At 47.8% G+C, this 16,970-nt stretch overlaps 1 long non-coding RNA gene across 1 annotated transcript in view; it reads left to right on the forward strand.

Moving 5' to 3' along the window:
- Positions 1–1,496: 1,496 nt before the first annotated feature.
- Positions 1,497–16,970, forward strand: part of LOC306660353 — a 247,110-nt gene continuing 231,636 nt past the window's right edge. Inside the window, exon 1 of the long non-coding RNA XR_013763596.1 lies at positions 1,497–1,593. This is a non-coding gene — a long non-coding RNA (uncharacterized lncRNA). The remainder of the gene's footprint in view (positions 1,594–16,970) is intronic.

The following is a 16,970-nucleotide window of genomic DNA, read 5'->3' on the forward strand; positions in this document are numbered from 1 at the left end:
GAAATCTGCCTCTTTACCACAATCTTTAGGAAATGTGAAAGAGGCAAGTTTAGAACTTGTCACTGAAATCGAGCACAGTAAGCCAACCCCACACTCAGGAGCTGATACACAGAAAGAGTTTGGTAAATGCAGGTCCTTCCCTCTTCCCTCTTCCCCTTCTTTCTACTCTTCCCCTGAAGCTTTCTTCAACAAAGCGTTCTTTAACAAAGGACGGCTGGATTTTAAGGGACACTTAACGACAATGACCATGTCACGTACAACAACAAAAATTGTAATAATGGATCACTTTCTATTCTGAACAACTAATCAGTTATCGCTGACTATGAAGGGTGTTGGGAGTTTAGGTTCTAGAAACACCGTGGTCATTTATTTTTCAATTATGCATTTGGGTTTGGTGCAGCAGGTTCAACACCAATCTGCTGAGGAGGGTGGTGGAGTGGAGGGGGCAGGAGGTGCCACATCAGGCTGTGTAGAAGAGAGAGCTCCTCCGAGATGATTGTGCAAACTAGAGACTTCCATGCAGGGAAGACGCCAGTGAATTTACATCTCACAAACCAGATTAATGTTCTTTTCTTCCTTTTTTTTTTTTTTCTTTTTTCTTTTGTGATTCCCTTCAAATTACAAAAGGAGTGGACAGAGGGAATGTTGTAGATGTAATTTGTTCCAGGCTTGAATAAAGCGTATTTGTGCCTTATGAAATCCTATGAGAAAAATGTAATTCAAATTGGCTTGGAGATGAGAGCTGTCAAATAGATTGAAAGCTGGATTATAAACCAAGACTAATGAGAGCCTGCAATGTGCACAGAGTTAGGGATGGAGTCCAAGAGAATCTCTGCAAGGTCTTACAGGGGAGGTAAACAGCCTATTAATTAAGGTAGCAGATGGTAGTAAATTGGGAGATGCTTCAGATTCCAAGGACAGAAAAAGAAATGAAAGTACTGGAGCTGGATTGGGTAGTTAGAAACCCCAGCACGAAGTCAATGACAGGCAAATAATAAGGGCTCCAGGTAGTCTTGGAAGGGAGCGGTATTTGAAATATCGTAGGGTTAGAAAGAGACACGGGTGTTGGCAGAGTGGCGAAGCCCCCTGGAGAGGGTGGTCCACGGTGCAATGGCATGGCTACTGGGCTCTGTGGCCCCAGGGTCTTGCCTCTAAAGCAGCGTATTTCTGGGTAAGAGTCATCCTAAAGATCTGCTCAGTGGGTATTTGAAGGCAAGGAAGCTGCCAGCCTACAAGGTCTAAATTGGATAGAAATGGAAGAAAGAAATTAGCACAGGGGACAAAAGCAGGTGAGGGGAGAGAATCGGTGTGATTTGGCCGGCCTTGGAGGGCAGCAGGGTGGTGCAGTGATCTCAGGTGGGTCTGGATCTCAAGTGGCGACGGCTGTCTCTGCCACTTGGCTGGGGATAATGACTTAGCCTTTTTGAGTCTCACTTTCCTTCCACCAATAAACTGAGCACACTGTTTCTTCTTTTCTGTAGATACCATACGTTTGGATGAGAACTGCACGTAGATCATCCTTGGAACAGGTATGACCTCTTTCCTGCGTACTTCCGGAATGAATGGGGTCAGCGCAGACCATGGGAGCGGAAGGTGAGGGATACTTGGGGAAACTTCGGGTAGCAGTGACTCAACTGTCCCCAGGGGCACCTCACCACTGAGCTACATTCCCAGCTCCCTTTATGTTGAGGCAGGGTCTCTCTGAATTGTCTAGGCTGGCCTTGAATTTGCAAGCCTCCTGCCTCAGTCTCCTGAGCTGCTGGGATGACGGGCGTGTGCCACCGCACCTGGTTCTTTTCTAATTGGAGAAGTCGGCTGTACCTTCTTGTTACAGCAGAGTAGTCACTTTAACTCAGGTGTTAGAGTCTGAAGCCATCACGTGAATTGAGACTCACATATGGTCAAAATTACCCTTGAAAATCCCTGAAATTGCTCATAAAATAGAGGACTGTGCTATCTTTCAAAAAGTTCTTTGGAGCCAGTTTTCCCTCCAGTATTGGCACTGTTCACGAATTTTTTTTTTTTTTTTTTTTTTCTTTCAGCTGAGCACAGGTGAAGCGGTTGACTTGCATTTCTGGGACTTGCTCTATGAAAATGCTTTCCTTCTTATATCAGATTGGCGCTTAGCAGGGTGAATGCTTGCAGTGCAGGGGTACCTAGGAACTGAGGGCAGGGCATTTCCCCCTGACACTACACCTGGGCTGGGCAAACATTCGTTCTCTCTTTTCTTGGTCATCTTGGGCTGCTATCACAAGATAACATTAAATAAGGGCTTTTGTAAGTGTCCCCCAAAAACGCACATGATGAAGGATTGATGTGTGCCTGTGGCACTATTTGGAGGTGGTGGGGCCTTTAAGAGGTGGGGCCTGGTGGAAGGAAGTTAGGTCATGGGAGGTGTGCCCTTGAAGGCCCTGCTCTCTCTTTGCCTCCCAGCTGCCCTGTGCTGTATCCTCGCGTGGCAAAGGCTGCAGCTTTTCATCTTTCTAATCTCAACCCGGGCACTCCACCCTCAGGACCTCCCCAAAGCCCTGCCTCCTAAGACCCCTAGGAGTTAGCACTTCAACACATGATTTTTGGGGACAACTACAAATGTGCCTGTCCACAGCCAACTTGAATTTGCATCTTCTCTGAATCCAAGCAATTGTAGTGTCTCCAACTGGCTGTCGGGCATCCTGTGGGCCCAGCTGTGGTTGTGGAGAAAATGTGTGCACTGAGGTTCCATCTGGTCAGCTGGCTTGTCCCACTGCTCAGCTGACAATGTGATGGGGCCAGAGGACGTGGGCCTCAACCAGAAGCTGTCCACGTGTGGCCCCATGTCAGTGCGGTGGCACCCAGTGGCCAGAGCTTGCTCACAACCGCATCCTCTGGGAGGAGGGCAAGCTCCTCCTGAGTCTGGAGGTGGCTGCCTGTGGGTCTGTTTCTCTGCTTCTCCTCCTAGGGAGCTAAACCATACTGAAATTCACACTAAGAAATGACAGCCCCCATAAAGGATAGCTGTTGTGTGGTTGGATGCTTACTTTTAAAAATCTTAACTTAAAAACCATTATTATTGATACATGAAGAACTTCCTTCTTTTGTTACTGAGGTGAACTTTACCTTATATAAAATTCACCATTTTAATATTTTAAAGCGTGCAATTCAGTGGCTTCCAAGACTACCGCCACAACATTATACAAACCTTGCTGCTCTCTAATTGCATGTTTTATCACCAGAAAAAGAGGCTCTGTATCCATTAAACGGTCACTGTCCAGGAGTTTTGATTTGCATTTCCCTAAGGACCGACGACGTCCAGCATCTTTTCCTGTGCTCTCTTTTTTGGAGAAGTGTCTATTCAGATTCTTTGTTCCTTCTTCAATTGGGACATTGTTTGGGTGTGTTTGTTGACTTATAAGAGTTCTTTATTTATTCTGGACACTAGACCCTTACCAGATAGGTGATTCACGAGTATTTTCTTCTATGCTGTGGGTTGTCTTTTTCACTTTTTTGATAATATCCTTTGATGCATAAAAGTTTTCAATTTTGGTGAAGTCCAACTTATCTTCCTCTTCTCTTGCTTCTGCTCTCAGTGTCCTATCTAACCCATTACCAAATCCAAGCTCATGAACATCTACTTCTACATTTTCTTTTAAGAGACCCTGCAGGGTTGGGACTGTGGTCCCTTGTAGAGTGCTTGCCTAGCACCCCCCACCCCCACATCCACGGCATTGTTTTAAGCACTTATATTTAGGCAATTTTGAGATAATTTTTGTATGTAGCGTAAGGTAGGGATCCAGCTTAATTCTCCCGCATGTCAGTCATTTTTTATCTCTGCGTAGCATTCTGTCCCAGAGTTTATTTAAATAGTTTTCTATTCTACTGTACTATTTGGGTTACTTCCAACCTTTTACTACTAAAAACAATGAGACAATAAATATTCTTGCATGCAGCCATTTCCCACACACCCCAGTGCATGGGTCGACTCTGCAGTGGAATTTTGGGGTCCGCCTGACTGCCTACTTGCTCTGGCACTGGGTGAGGATATGTTTCCCTGCACTTTTCTGACCCTTGCAGATATTTGCCAACCAGCTGGGTAGTTTTAATTTGGAATTTTCTTATTATGAGCAATGTATTATAACTTTTTATATATTTTAAGGCACTTTTATCATTTTATTGCTATGAACTTTTCATATCCTTAACCTATATTTTCTGTTGGTTTATTTTTGTGTGTGTGTGTGTGCATGTGTGTAGGGGGATGGGGGATGCCTGGGTTCCAACCCAGGGCCTTACACTTGCTAGGCAAGTGCTCTGCCACTGAGCTGCATCCCCAGCCCTGGTCTTTGTTTTGTAGGAGATATTTTTGAAGCACCTGAGGTCTATGTCTATGTTTGTCATTTACCCGTCAGTTTATTAACAGTATTTTTTTCTTCACAAGAAAAAAAATCATATACAGTGTTTCAACCTTTAAGACTTTAGAACTAAGTAGCTACTCAGCCTTCCATTCAGATATGATAGGACTTTTTCTTGCATTTTCATGATTTCAATGCATTATTTAACTTTTGACTTGCTGGGATTATTTGGTGCTATGGTGTGAGGTAGGGATGCAACCCCCCCCCCGCCCCTCCCAGATAATTGAGGTTGTTGATTTTGAGGTCAGATATCCTGTTTCCTATAGCAAACAAACCAGTAAAAGTTCAGTTAGGACCTGAGGAAAGTGCAAACCCACATGGATTTTGGTCCTGGCCAGGAAGGAATCTGTGCACTAGGCCAGAAGAGTGGCCTCTTGTAACTTAGGGGGATTCTTGCCTTATCTGTGGCTCATTCTTTTTAATTAAGTGAAATCAAATAAAAACAAAAATCAAGTATAGCCCCAAGAGAGATGCAGTCTCACCAAGGATTGGCACCCTGGTGTCCTAGAATTAGCTTAGCATTTTGCAGAGAGAAACTGAGGGTCACCCTTCAAAATGAATACATAAACCCAAATTAACAATTCGTGGTAGGCCAGGATGTCCTAAGCAGGGCTCCATCCATGCAGCCACAGATCAGGGTTTTCTCACCCGTCAGCTTGTGGTGCCAAGGGGGCAGGGGCCCTGCATCCCCTCCCCCACTTTATAGATGGTCAGTAAGGCCACCCCCTTATTCCTTACTTGGGGAGGGGTCTCAGTTTCAGGGAGGATCCCTGTACAAGTACTTGGCAGCTCTGTCTGGGAGGCCTCTGGGGAGCACTCTGCCAGTTGCTGGGAGAAGGGGGTGTGACTGGATGAGTTAACCATTACTTTCTGTTATTCTGTGACTTTCTGTGAGGCAGGAACCTCCTTCTCTTCCCAGCCTCAGGGAAGGGATGATACAATTCAGTGAACAAAAGAGTCAAATTCTTGCCTTTTAAGTTTAAAGGGGGAAGTAGATGAGGAGATAGGTTGCTAGCCCCTGGGTTGTCAGGACTGGGGAGGGACCCCAGGGAAGGAAGAGAGATGGGGACCAGCTAGGTCCTCACAGGGACTCAGTGGGCTGCTGATGGCCTGGGGGAAGGATTGGCAAAACCAGAATTCCAAGCAGGCTGGGGAATCAGTCCCAGGGCGTCTGAGTCTCCCCTTCCTGGTGAACCTGGCTCTGGAGTGGAATTAGCTTCATGGTGATGTTTGACAGGCTGGACTGATGTTGCTTTGCAGAACGTCTCCAAATCCAGGGGTGGATTTAATTTTTATGGGGCTTGAGGCTTGCACAATTTGGGACCCTCTTTAGAAGACAGAATTCAAAGCAAAGCACAGGCTGTGTTTCTTTGGGGCTGATGAAATGCTCTGGAATGCGTGGTGATCATGGGGTACCTTTGAAAATATACTAAAAAATCTCACCGAGTTGCACACTTTAAAAGGGTGAATTTTATGGTATGTGAATTAGAACTCAATAAAAAAGTGTTCATTGTTAGAAAAAAATAAAAAGAGGTCTGAAATTCTAGAAGGGGTCCGAACAAGAGAGGACCTGAAGCAAAGCTTAGTTTGTCTCATAGTACTGGGTCTGCACCCCAGAGTGGCTAAGCAGTGGCATGGTCAGAGGGAAGGACACTGTTGGTAGCTGTGTCTTGGCGATAGTACCCCTGGGAGCAGTTCCTCCTACATCCCTGGCTTTCTTCCCTACCAAGGCCAGGCCATCTAGAGGAAGATGGGAGACAGAGAGAGTAGGAATTGATGGCAGCTTTGTGGGACCAGGAAATTATGGAAGTCAATTTCTGGTACTCCTGCCCTTAACCTTGTGTGTGTGTGTGTGTGTGTGTGTGTGTGTGTGTGTGTGTGTGTGCGCGCGTGCGTGCGCACGCATACTAGAGTTCCAGCTTTGAGTGGTGGGGAAGCGGGGCAGGGGGCACAGGAACCCTGCTTCCACCTTGTGTGTGCATTTTTGGACTGAGAAAGTGCCTGCAGTCTGGGCAAACAGACGAGGCTCTTTGGAGGCCAGGGATATGCCACTCTCATATTTATAATCGAATTCTTGTTTATCTTGAATCAGACCCGGCTCTCTGCATAACTTCTGTTCCTCACATTTGGAAGATTTGGGCCCAAAACACATTTCAGGGAAAAAGGAGAAAGCTCTTGTTTGAAAATGAACCAGCAAAATAAATCACTGTGTTTCTGACATGATGCCCATTGCATGCTTTTCAATGCTTAGCTTTGGCAGCAGCGTTTAACACACACACACACACACACACACACACACACACACACACACACACACACAACCTATCACATAATTCTTTCTGAAAGACTCATTCAACAGGCCTGCCCGCCTCGGTCACCAGCACCCGCCCCCCCTTTCTTTTTCTTCTCTCGCTTTTTTTTTCTTTTAAGCCAGCCCTTCTGGTGAGAGGGCAAGTGTACATACAGCCTTCCATTGTGTTTGTAAAACAGAGCCATATCAGTGGAGAAGTAATGATAACATTTGTAGTTATGCAAGCAGAGATAACAGTAATCAGATCTCTGCTCTGGGCAAAAAAAAAAAAAAAAAAAGAATGGCCAAAACCTCACAAGGGGTTGTGTGTTATGCTGAAAGGCAGCAAAATATGTATGTGTTTTTGTTTTATAGAAGCCAGCACTATTTTTCCCCCTGCAGAACTTTCTCCTCGTTAAAGCCCTTCTGAGGCGTCCAGGAAAGAGGACCCTACGCTGAGCCAGAGATTCTAGGTTTCCCTCCTTGCCCAAGTTCTCCTGGCTGATTTTTCTTGCACGGAATGATTTAGGGTTTCCTTTGCTTTCCAGCAGGTAATTTGACCTCTCTAGATTGGGAGGAGTGAAGGCAAAGCATTCACTCCAGCAGAGGCAGGTTGACCGATAGCATCAGTTTGCAATGCCATTTGGATTTTTAAAAAAGAAAGGTGTTGTTCTGGAGTTGCCCGGATGCTTTCCAAATCGGTTTTCCCTGCGGGAGTTTCTGTTGCATTTCTTACCCAAACAACATGCAAACATATCGATACCTGGGAGTTTAAACAGTGTGAAGAAGTTGAAGTTGCAATTTCGAAGGTGGGCCAAGCCCTAAACAGCACTCAGGCAGCATGGGTTTCCTAAGAATGGAGACTCAGGCCCTCAGAAGATGAGTTGGAGAACAGGAAGCTAGTTCTTACTAGAGCTTGGGTGTGGGAGTTGCCCTGCTAGTTGGTTTCTCTGATTTCGTTTTGGGTTTTAGTTAAGTTATTTGGGGGGCGGGGAGGTAGGAATTAGCTCTGGGTTCTCTAGATGCGGCGAGTAATATCTTAATGCAGAGCAAATTCCCCAGTACAGCAAGGTTGTCTGCACATCCCCACCTGGGTGGAAACTCAGATCCACAATAACTACCCTTTTCAATTAAGCTGAGGCCAAAATAATTTCCTCTGTTCTGAAGAATCCCTAGTCGCATACAAAATGAAGTACATTTTCATTTTACCTTTCTACTGGACACCTGAAGATGTGCTGGCTTGTTTCCCCTTTCTGCTCATATCTACCCCTGAAAAGAAGCAGGAAAATGCAAAGGTAAAAGCAGTAACAAGGCCCATGAATCTCTCGGGGCAGGGGGTGGGAGGAATTCTATAAGAAAATATAATTTTGCTTTTTTTTTTTTCAAAATACATTTTCTTCCCCGTCTCCAGATGTAAGTTTTTGAATTAAAAATTCTACTTTGAACTCTGTGCAGATGTTGACATTTTAAAAATCAAACCTTATTGGCTGGGGGGTTGCCAAGCAACCGGCACAACCCAATCAGCTCCAGTTTGAAGGTGAAGAGGAAGCTTGAGGTTGGGTTCACCAGCGTGATGCGGTGGGCAGGGACGTCGCCGGCCCCACGTGCTTCTCTCGCTGGAAGTCCAGCTTTCTGGCCCCAACATGCATGTTAATTTCACTGTCAGTTCTCATTATCTGTCTACATGGATTCTCCTTTTTGGTTTTCAGAAATAATTAAGTAAAAAGCCCTTTCACTGCCTGCATTTTGGCATTGATAAAGACATCTAAAGCATTTCAGACAATGCTGGAGCCAGTATCGGAGCGAGTCTTTGAAGATCTTCTTTAAAGACGTTTCTGACAAACAGTGGCAAACAGACCAATTAACCCCAGAATCAGAGTCCTGGCTGCTTTAAGCTCCCTTCTAAAGAAATTAGCCTTCGTGTTAATAAAGCGGGTGTTAGACCATTTCAGAATATCAACTTCAGCAGACTGAGTCAATTGGATGGAATTATGGTGCTGTCTTGCCAAAAGAGGAGCCCGAGCTCATGTGAATTTCTGTTACAGTTGCTGTCTGAAAATCAGAAAAAATTTCCAAACCATCGTTGCAGCAAGAATTCCAAGCGGGATAGCACAGATTTATTATTTAAAAAAAAAAAAAAGGGAAGGAGGAAAAGGAAGTGCTCAGAAATGCGACCTGCAGTGTTGGGGTTTGTGTCAGAAGGAGGACTGTGTTCAGGGCCCGGCTCCCGGTGATAAGCCTGGCTAATCGTGTCTGCTTGCCAAGAAAGCCTTGTAGCACAGCCCTTGATTCCTTATTGACTTTTTGGGTCACAAGGGAGGAAGCAGGAGTTCAGGCTCTCTGAGTCGGGCTCAGGACTCACCCACTGAGGCCCTGGGTCTCTTTGTGTTGTTTTGATGCTGTCTTAAATAGAAAAGGAAATTATTTGCTTGGGGGGATTATTTTCATCTGCTGGGACCACACAATTGGATCTTGTCTTGCTTTGGTTGAGGGTTGTTTCTCATCTCTGCATTCTCTGTCAGAAGAGAGAAGTAGACCTTTTGATCGATACCACCTGAGAAAAGACAGCTCATGTTGGCTGGGCTGGCAGAGGGAACAGTGTTCTGTTGCCCAGAAGCTCCAAGCACTGGCCTAAACTTGGGACAGGGGATGAGGTTTGTGTGTCCCTTGAACTCTCTTCTGGTGCAGAGGCTGAGTTGACCCATGTGCTGCTCCTGTTTCCCAGCATTTGCTTCTCTGATCCCCAATCAGTGAGCAGCCTAACTAGGTATTACAGGAAGACACCCCAGTGCTAAGCGTCACCCTTGCTATCGCTTTAGAATTCTCATGTCGTTTCTCTTTGCTAATCTAGGAAAAATAAAGTTGCTGGTTTTGAGTGACTTGGGAGGGCCTGGCCATTGTGGTCTCATCTGCGTCCTTTGCCCTTTGCCTCCCTGTGGGAGATGCCCTAGTCCTCCAGGTAGTGGCTCATCAACCCAAGTGTCCAAAGGGTGAATTCCTTTATTTAGCTCAATTCTCAATTTCATGTCTATCTTGAACCCCAGAAGAGCAAAACTCAAATCTCATCACTTGAGGGAAGCTTTTCTCTTTTCTAGAGGCTTTTGAGCTGCCAAGTTTACAGGCCCAGGTCCTTAACCGTCACCCACGCATGCCGACATCTGCAGAGCTGTGCACCGCCCCTTCTGGGCCATGAAGTTTGCTGCTGAGTTGTCCCCAGGTGGGGTGGTTCTCTGTGCCATGCCAGGGTGCCCTGACACATCTGGTGCTCACACACTAGGCAGGGGCACAGGGACCTTTCTGACGGACTCAGGCGTTGTGTGCCCAGGTTACAGAGGGGACATGGTTTTGCCTGGAGTCCAGCCACATTCTTGGGGCTCCATCCAGGGTGTGGTACATCAGGCCTTCCACTCCAGATTCCAACACTTGTTCTCGATTTTCTCATCTTTCCTCCACACTCAGTTCTTGGGGGGGGGGGGGGGAGAGTGCTTGTGAAGTTGTGAAGTTGAAGTTGGTCCCCCTTGTTAGGAACCAGAGCTGTCTCCGTTAATTCCCTCTCTGACTCCCTTTCTCCCAACCTGGGAATCTTTATCTTTAGGAAGGGCAAGACTCACCTTGTTTCCACTTAGAATTCCTTATATTTGCCCCATCTGCTCCTCTTTGGAGATTCCTTTTCCCTCTGCTTTCTGACTTAAAAAAATTTGTGTGTTTAGGTGTATAAGTGTATATATACATGCACACACACACACATGGGCACACATAACTTTACAGAGATGTAATGTCCACGTTATAGAATTCACCTTTTAGGCATTCAGTTACCCTAGTGTTTGTAAATTTATGTAGTCATGTGGCCATCCCTGCAATCCAGAGTCAGACCATTTCCATCTTTCCAAAAAGTTTTCCTGTGTCCTTGCCCTCAGCCTTGCTCCCCTGCCCTGCTCCCCTGCCCCTGGAAGCCACTGATCTCCTTCCTGTTTCTACATTGTTGCCTTTTCTAGAAATTTCAATTGGTGGAATCACATACAATATGCAGTGTTAGGTGTCTGCCTCTTATTTTTGATGTGTGTGCGTGTGTGTGGTGTGTGTGTGTGGTGTGTGTGTGTGTGTGTGTGTGTGTGTGTGTGTGTGTGTGTGGTGTGTGTGTGTGTGTGTGTGTGTGTGTGTGTGTGTGTGTGTGTGTTTTAAAAACTCCCTTGATGACTTGTTCAGGAGGTCAGAGGATGGGGACTGGTAAACACAGTTCCAGTTGAGAGTCTGGTTCTGAAGGGGGGCTACCAATATGGTGGTGGCTGGCACCAGCAAGAGGCTGAGTGAAGAGCTTGTTAAGCTGTAAGAGACCCCAGAAGCTTAAATGCTGGTAGAAAAGTCATTAGAGAAAGAGGCCGAGGAGCAGGGTGGGACATGGGTGCTGGGAGCTGCTGACGGTGTGGGACTTCTGCGATGGTGAGGGAACTGGAATCTAGAACTTGGAGGGACAAGTGCATCTTGGATGGGAGGAGGGGGACACCCCCATTGTAACAACAAGTGGAAGGACAGGCAGCTTTGGAGATTTGGTGGACGCTGAGGACACTTCCCTCTAACTAAGGCTGCTTGTTCCTCTGCCTCCTGCTGAGAGCCAGGAGGGTGGAAAGGCAGTGGATCTTTGGCAGAATGTGAGCTGGAAATAATTACTGTAGAGATTGGAAGGTTGACCCATCAAGGAGAGTTGTCAGGCAGACGAGAGGCCCGGGTGGTGATGGTGACGGAGCCTGCAGGCCGGCTCTGATCCCTCTGTGGCACTTGCTCCCACACTACTTTGCAGTCTAGGTGCACGGTGAAGAGAGGACATCCAATGGGTTTGGCATTTAAACTTCACCCCATGACAGTGATGGATGGATAATGGACAAAGGCTTTAAGAATATTGGTAGGAAAAAAATTTGAAAAACCATTGACACTAGGTTGAACATGGAGGGAAGCAGAGAGGAGGAGGAAGGGGCGAGTGAAGGATGGAGTACCGGAGTCATGGAGAGGGCAGGTCTGGAAGGAAGAGAGACTGTGGTTGGGAAGGGTGACATCTGGGCCGGTCACTGCAGAGGTGAAGGGCTAGGGCCGCTGGATGGGAGTGGAATACGAGGTCAGGGGAGGCAGTGGTCAAGGGTTTGAGAAGGCAGGTGTGCCGGGGCTGCTCTCGTGCACGAAGCTTCTCCCAGGGTGATGGGGGGCGTGTGGAGAGAGGAGGAGTGGCGGAGTGACCACACGGCTGTTTGTCATGGAAGCAGGTGGGGATGAAGGGTCGACAGGGTCGTTGACTTGAGCACATCTCGAGTGTCAAGGAGGTTCCTGAGAAAGCTGTGCAGGTGGAGGTAGGAAGGGCCAGCCTCCATTTGCCAGGAGGCTTGGGGAGGGTGAGACTTCAGATCAGGCCACCAGAGCTAAATGGGGACAGGTAGAAGCTCATAGCTCCTTCTTCCCTCCTGTGCAGGTAAATTGTGGTTGAGGAGCAACAAGTCAAACCCTGGTGTAATTACTCTAAGAGTAACTGCTGCTCAGCCAGGTTCTGAATTGCTGGGGGGAATTGCCAAGTTCCCCAGCTACAGTCTCGAGAGGAACTGAAATCTTGGGTGAGGCTTTATGTTCCAATCTGCATTGTGCTCTGTTCTTTTTGTGGTGCTGTGTACCTACTGTGTGTGCTGCTGCCCAGAGTGGTCTAGGCAGGACCACCTCCAGCCAGCCAACTGGGCTTTGTACGGCCATGCTGTTGGTCCTTGGCTGTGGCAACCCTTTCGGATGACAGCTACAAAATCACCATTGGAAATATTTCTTTATGAAAGACCAAAAGGCCTTTGTTTTGTGGAAGAAAAATGCTTCATTTCATCCACCTAAGTGATTCTTCGCTCTGAAGGTTGAGTGCTATTTAACTTGTCATTTGTCCCTCTGAGGTCAGAGAGCCTTCATCATTTAAGTGCATTTCATAGCTGTCCAGGGTCTGAGCACGCTGTGTTGTCGGCAACTTCTGGGCAGAGGCAAGAGCTTTAGATTGCGTGGGCCAGTTCGCCACCTTCCATCCAGAGCCCCTGCCCGGAACGACTTTGCAATGGTGGCAAGAACGTCCTCCTTGGCTGGCTCTGGTGCCCGCTCACCTGTCCGTCCTGATGAACAGAAGGCTCTGCCTGGAGCTGCACAGGCCTTTCCCCTCATTTCATCTGACGGCAACCTGGGAGCTGAGTAAGAGTGTGAAATTCCACAAATACTGAAACAAAGATCAAGGACTTTAAGAGGCTTAGGGTCAAGTTCCCCAAGCTAGAAAGATACAGAACCGGGAGTCACGTCCAGGTCCTGAGAGTCCAAGCTGAGATCTTCCCTTCACCCTGCTCTTCCTGCTGTTCCTGATATCTGAGTCCAAGGTATTGGTCAGTCTGACTTCCTATTCTGGAAGATATCAGGAAGAGTTTGTTGATGACCTTATGCTCACTTCTGCCAAGAGTTGGGGAAGAAAAGGTCCAGTTTGCTCCTGTGGACGGGAAGACTTTGGTGGCATCTGATGGTTCTCTCGTATTTGCTATGCATCAGCAGTGACATGCTAGCTTACTTCACCTGTGCAGCGATCCGACAGCATATGGGCTGTTTCCTTCCCGCCTTGCAGGCAAGGAAGCCAAAGCATGTAGATGCCAGGCTGTTTGCTACTCAGCAGCAGAGCTGGGACTGTGAGCACAGGCTGTTTGCTCCGAGTTCCTGTATTCTATCACTTTGGTGCATTGAATGATGTTCCTGAAACTAGGTTGGACATCCAGGTACATCTTCCTTCCTCCTGGCTGCTCACTGTTGTGGGACCTGGGAAGGTTATTCATGTCTTCATTTTTCCCCCCTAATGGAGTAAGTGAAAGAGGTAAGTAGATTGCCAATTTAAATTCCTGACTCAGGGAACAAATGGGGTTACTCTAGTCTGGGCATTCTTTCTAAGGTATCGCCCAAGTTTTATTCAGAGAGAACAGAATTACTCACATTCATTTAAGCCAGTAGACTTTTATTTATTTATACCCAACCCCAGAAGTGTTAAATGACTTAAAATATTGTTGAGAAGGCTAATGAAACAGATTCTAGGTTGATCATTTGAGAGAAAGCCCCAAATCTACAGTGCAGAATTGGCACAAAGGAAGATGTGGGCTTTTCTATGAAAAGGAAACCTTACCCACTCCTGCAATTCAGAAGCCACCTGCGCAGGAGGCCACCACTGCTCCCACCAGCCCGGAACAATGCCATATCTACTGTGATCCACATCAGCAAAACGCATGCCCCCTGCTTGCTGATAATCATGAAGCCAGAGGCATTAGCACTGCTGCAGAGAAGCTTACTGGTCCAAGGCCAAGCTGACCAGTAGAGGAGTCAAGAGAAGTGCTTCTGCTTTCAAGCATGCATGCTTGCATCTGGTTGGCTGACACTAAATCACATCCAGAATCTTAGTTGCAGAGGGGTCTGGGAAGTGTAGTTCTTAGCTTTCTAGCTCTGTCATTCAAGAAGGCATGTAAGAAGAGGAAGGTAGAATGGGTGTTGGGTACCCATGGATGTTGGGTACCAGTTCATCATCCTGGGGTTGGCTCCCAAGCAGGGCTGTCTGCAGGATGCCGAAGAGTGCTTCTGGATAGAGCCACTGATGTTCCTGTGAGGTTGCCAAGAGCTCAGATGAGGAGCAGGATGTGGACATGGCAGGAAGCAAAATTCCATGATCCTGCCCTGCCTCCTCGGAGCTGTGAGTTCAGCTGCTGTGCAGTACAGACCCTCTGGCACCTCCTTCCCTGCATTTCCTGTGCTAGGTGAATGGACAATAGCAAGATACAAGGTGCTCTGGAGCAAGGGTCTGGCTGCCTATGCTACTGACAAAATGTGACATTGGACTGACTTCCCTTTTGGTCAGTGGGGACTGGGGACTGAATGAGACCCCTTGTCACCCTTAGTAACCTCTAAACTTATAAGAAACACATTTACATGTGGTCACTTTGTTCCAGAGCAGTGCTGGAAAAATAACACATTTCTTCTCAACATCAACATTGTTCAAACCACAGAATCTGGGTCTGCGTGGTTTCTGGTAAAACAGAGGCTGTTAAACCCCTGGCGGGGCAAACATGGACGTAAATAGATAATAAATCTTGATAGGTATATAAGATCACTGTATTTGGATTCCAACCTGTTAACCCTCACAAGGTTAAGTTCAGTGTGATGGCTCAGCTCCCTGGCCTGGGCAAAGGTTCAGAGATGGAAGGTTGTGGATTTCATTGCTAGGAAAACAGAAACTGGAAGTAGCAATTAGAATGTTCGTGTGGAAGCTGAATTGCACTGTTGGAACCCAGGCCAAAATTGGGCCCTCGGTCTTTGGCTCTGCGGAGGTCAGATGTGAATTCCTGGATTCTGTCATCCTGACATTTCAAGGGACAAGAGCCGCTTCCCTGAATATGCCTGCAGCGGCCAGTGTGAAAGGCCAACATGAAAGTTCTGTTAAGAACTCCTAGCAGCCCAGTGACCTTCCTAGCCCAGGTCACCTGTTTATAAAAGCACAAATACACAAAAGTCTAATCAGTGGGTTCATATGAGACTATTTGCCTGGCAAAATCCCAAGTGTCAGAGAACTAGCTTCCTTCTGCCTTGTACACGAATAAGTCCTGCTTTACTCTGCAGAGTCTGGCCTTTCTGGGGCTTGGCGCTCCTATACCAGGGCTGAGCTTCTCTAGGAATGCACGTCTTTGTGGTTGCTAATGGTATTCCCTTTATTTTAATCTTAGTTGGGTTCAGAAGACCCCAAAGGTTGGGTGGACCTCCAAGTCCGTCCAGCCCAGTCCCCCACTGGACAGAGGGATTGGGGATGAAGTCAAGGTACGAAACCTAGGTGGGAGAGGTGGACCCTGAGTCGTGGGACTGTGCCTCCTGGGTGACCTCCTCTCCTGCCTCAGCCAACAGTGCATGCGGCGCACTCCTCTGGATGCCCAGCTTCTCTGGTCAGCTGGCTCCTCTCGTTCTCACCTCAGCTTCTCCCTTGCTTCTGTTGCCTCATTATTGTAGTTGGCAGGGCTTGGACTATCCCAGTGGTCCAGCCCCTTGGACGTGTCACTCAGTCAGCCTTGATGTTGTCCAGTTCAGCCTAGCTTCAGCGTCGGCTCAGTCCTCAGGGACGGATCTGTCGTTTAACTGAACCCCCTGCTGCCCTCCCTCTGCCCTCCTCCCCACCCACTCATGGGAGTGGATGGTCCTGGCTGGGCTGGGAGGTCCTGGACTGGTGTGAGCAGTTTCCTACCCAGGGTGACCAGGGCACCCAGGAGAGCTGGTGGAGAGTGGAACAAAGCAGACACCTGTTGTCCCCGAGCCAAAGGAGACACCAGCAGCTGTTTGAGGCTAGAGACCAGAGGGTGAGAACAAGAAGAGGCAACCTGAGGGGAGAGCAGGAGAGTGCTTTCCTGGAACAGGCTTCCTGTTGTTCCTCAGAGCGAGTGGTGGATGGTGAGCCTGGTTTGTAGGCCAGCATCTACCATGATTTCAGCACTGTGCACGTGTGTGTGCATGCGTGTGTGTGTGTGTGTGTATGTGTGTGTGAGCCACAGGAGGTTTGAGGCAGGGTCCTTAGTGATGGTTTCCAATCCACTTGGAAACATTCAGCTAATCCGCAAAACACAGAGGCCACGTTAACGGTGAAAACATGGTGGACAGAGAACTCACTGGTAATGAGGATGTCGCATTCGAATCCTCTGTCTGCTCCTGTAACTCGGTTCTTGGGTCTTGGTTTGCCGCCTATCATGTGAAGGCGGCTGCTCAGTCTGGCATCACAACACGTTTTGGGCACCTTCGCAGACATTATGCTCTCGGGTGCTGGGAAGTCTGATGTCAGGGCAATGGGGCAATGGCCGGGCTTGTTGGTGAGGGCTGTGCTCCGGGCTCAGGCATGGCTGCCCTGTCCTTGTGGCCTTTCCTCTGAGTTTGTACAGAGAGGGAGGAAGCTCTCTGCCATCTCCCAGGGGACACTCCCTCTGGATCAGGCCCCTGCCCTTATTCAACATTAACTACCCCCTAAAGGCCTTCTGTGTCTACATGGTTGTGTTTCCCCAAATTCCATATTTTGAAACCAAACCCCCAATGGAATAGAATCCAGAGGTGGCCTCTAGGAGGTAACAAATTAAGTCACGAGGACGGAGCCTTCAAGATGGGCTAGCACCCCTGTAAAGGACAGTGAGGGAACTGTTTGCCCCTGCCGCACGTGAAGCTGCCGCAGGAAGGTGCTGTCCCTGGAGCAGACTGAGCCCTCCTTAGTCACTTGACCTTGGACTTCCCGCATCCAG

This window comes from Sciurus vulgaris, assembly GCF_902686455.1.
Source record: "Sciurus vulgaris genome assembly, chromosome: 4".
Classification (NCBI taxonomy): domain Eukaryota; kingdom Metazoa; phylum Chordata; class Mammalia; order Rodentia; family Sciuridae; genus Sciurus; species Sciurus vulgaris.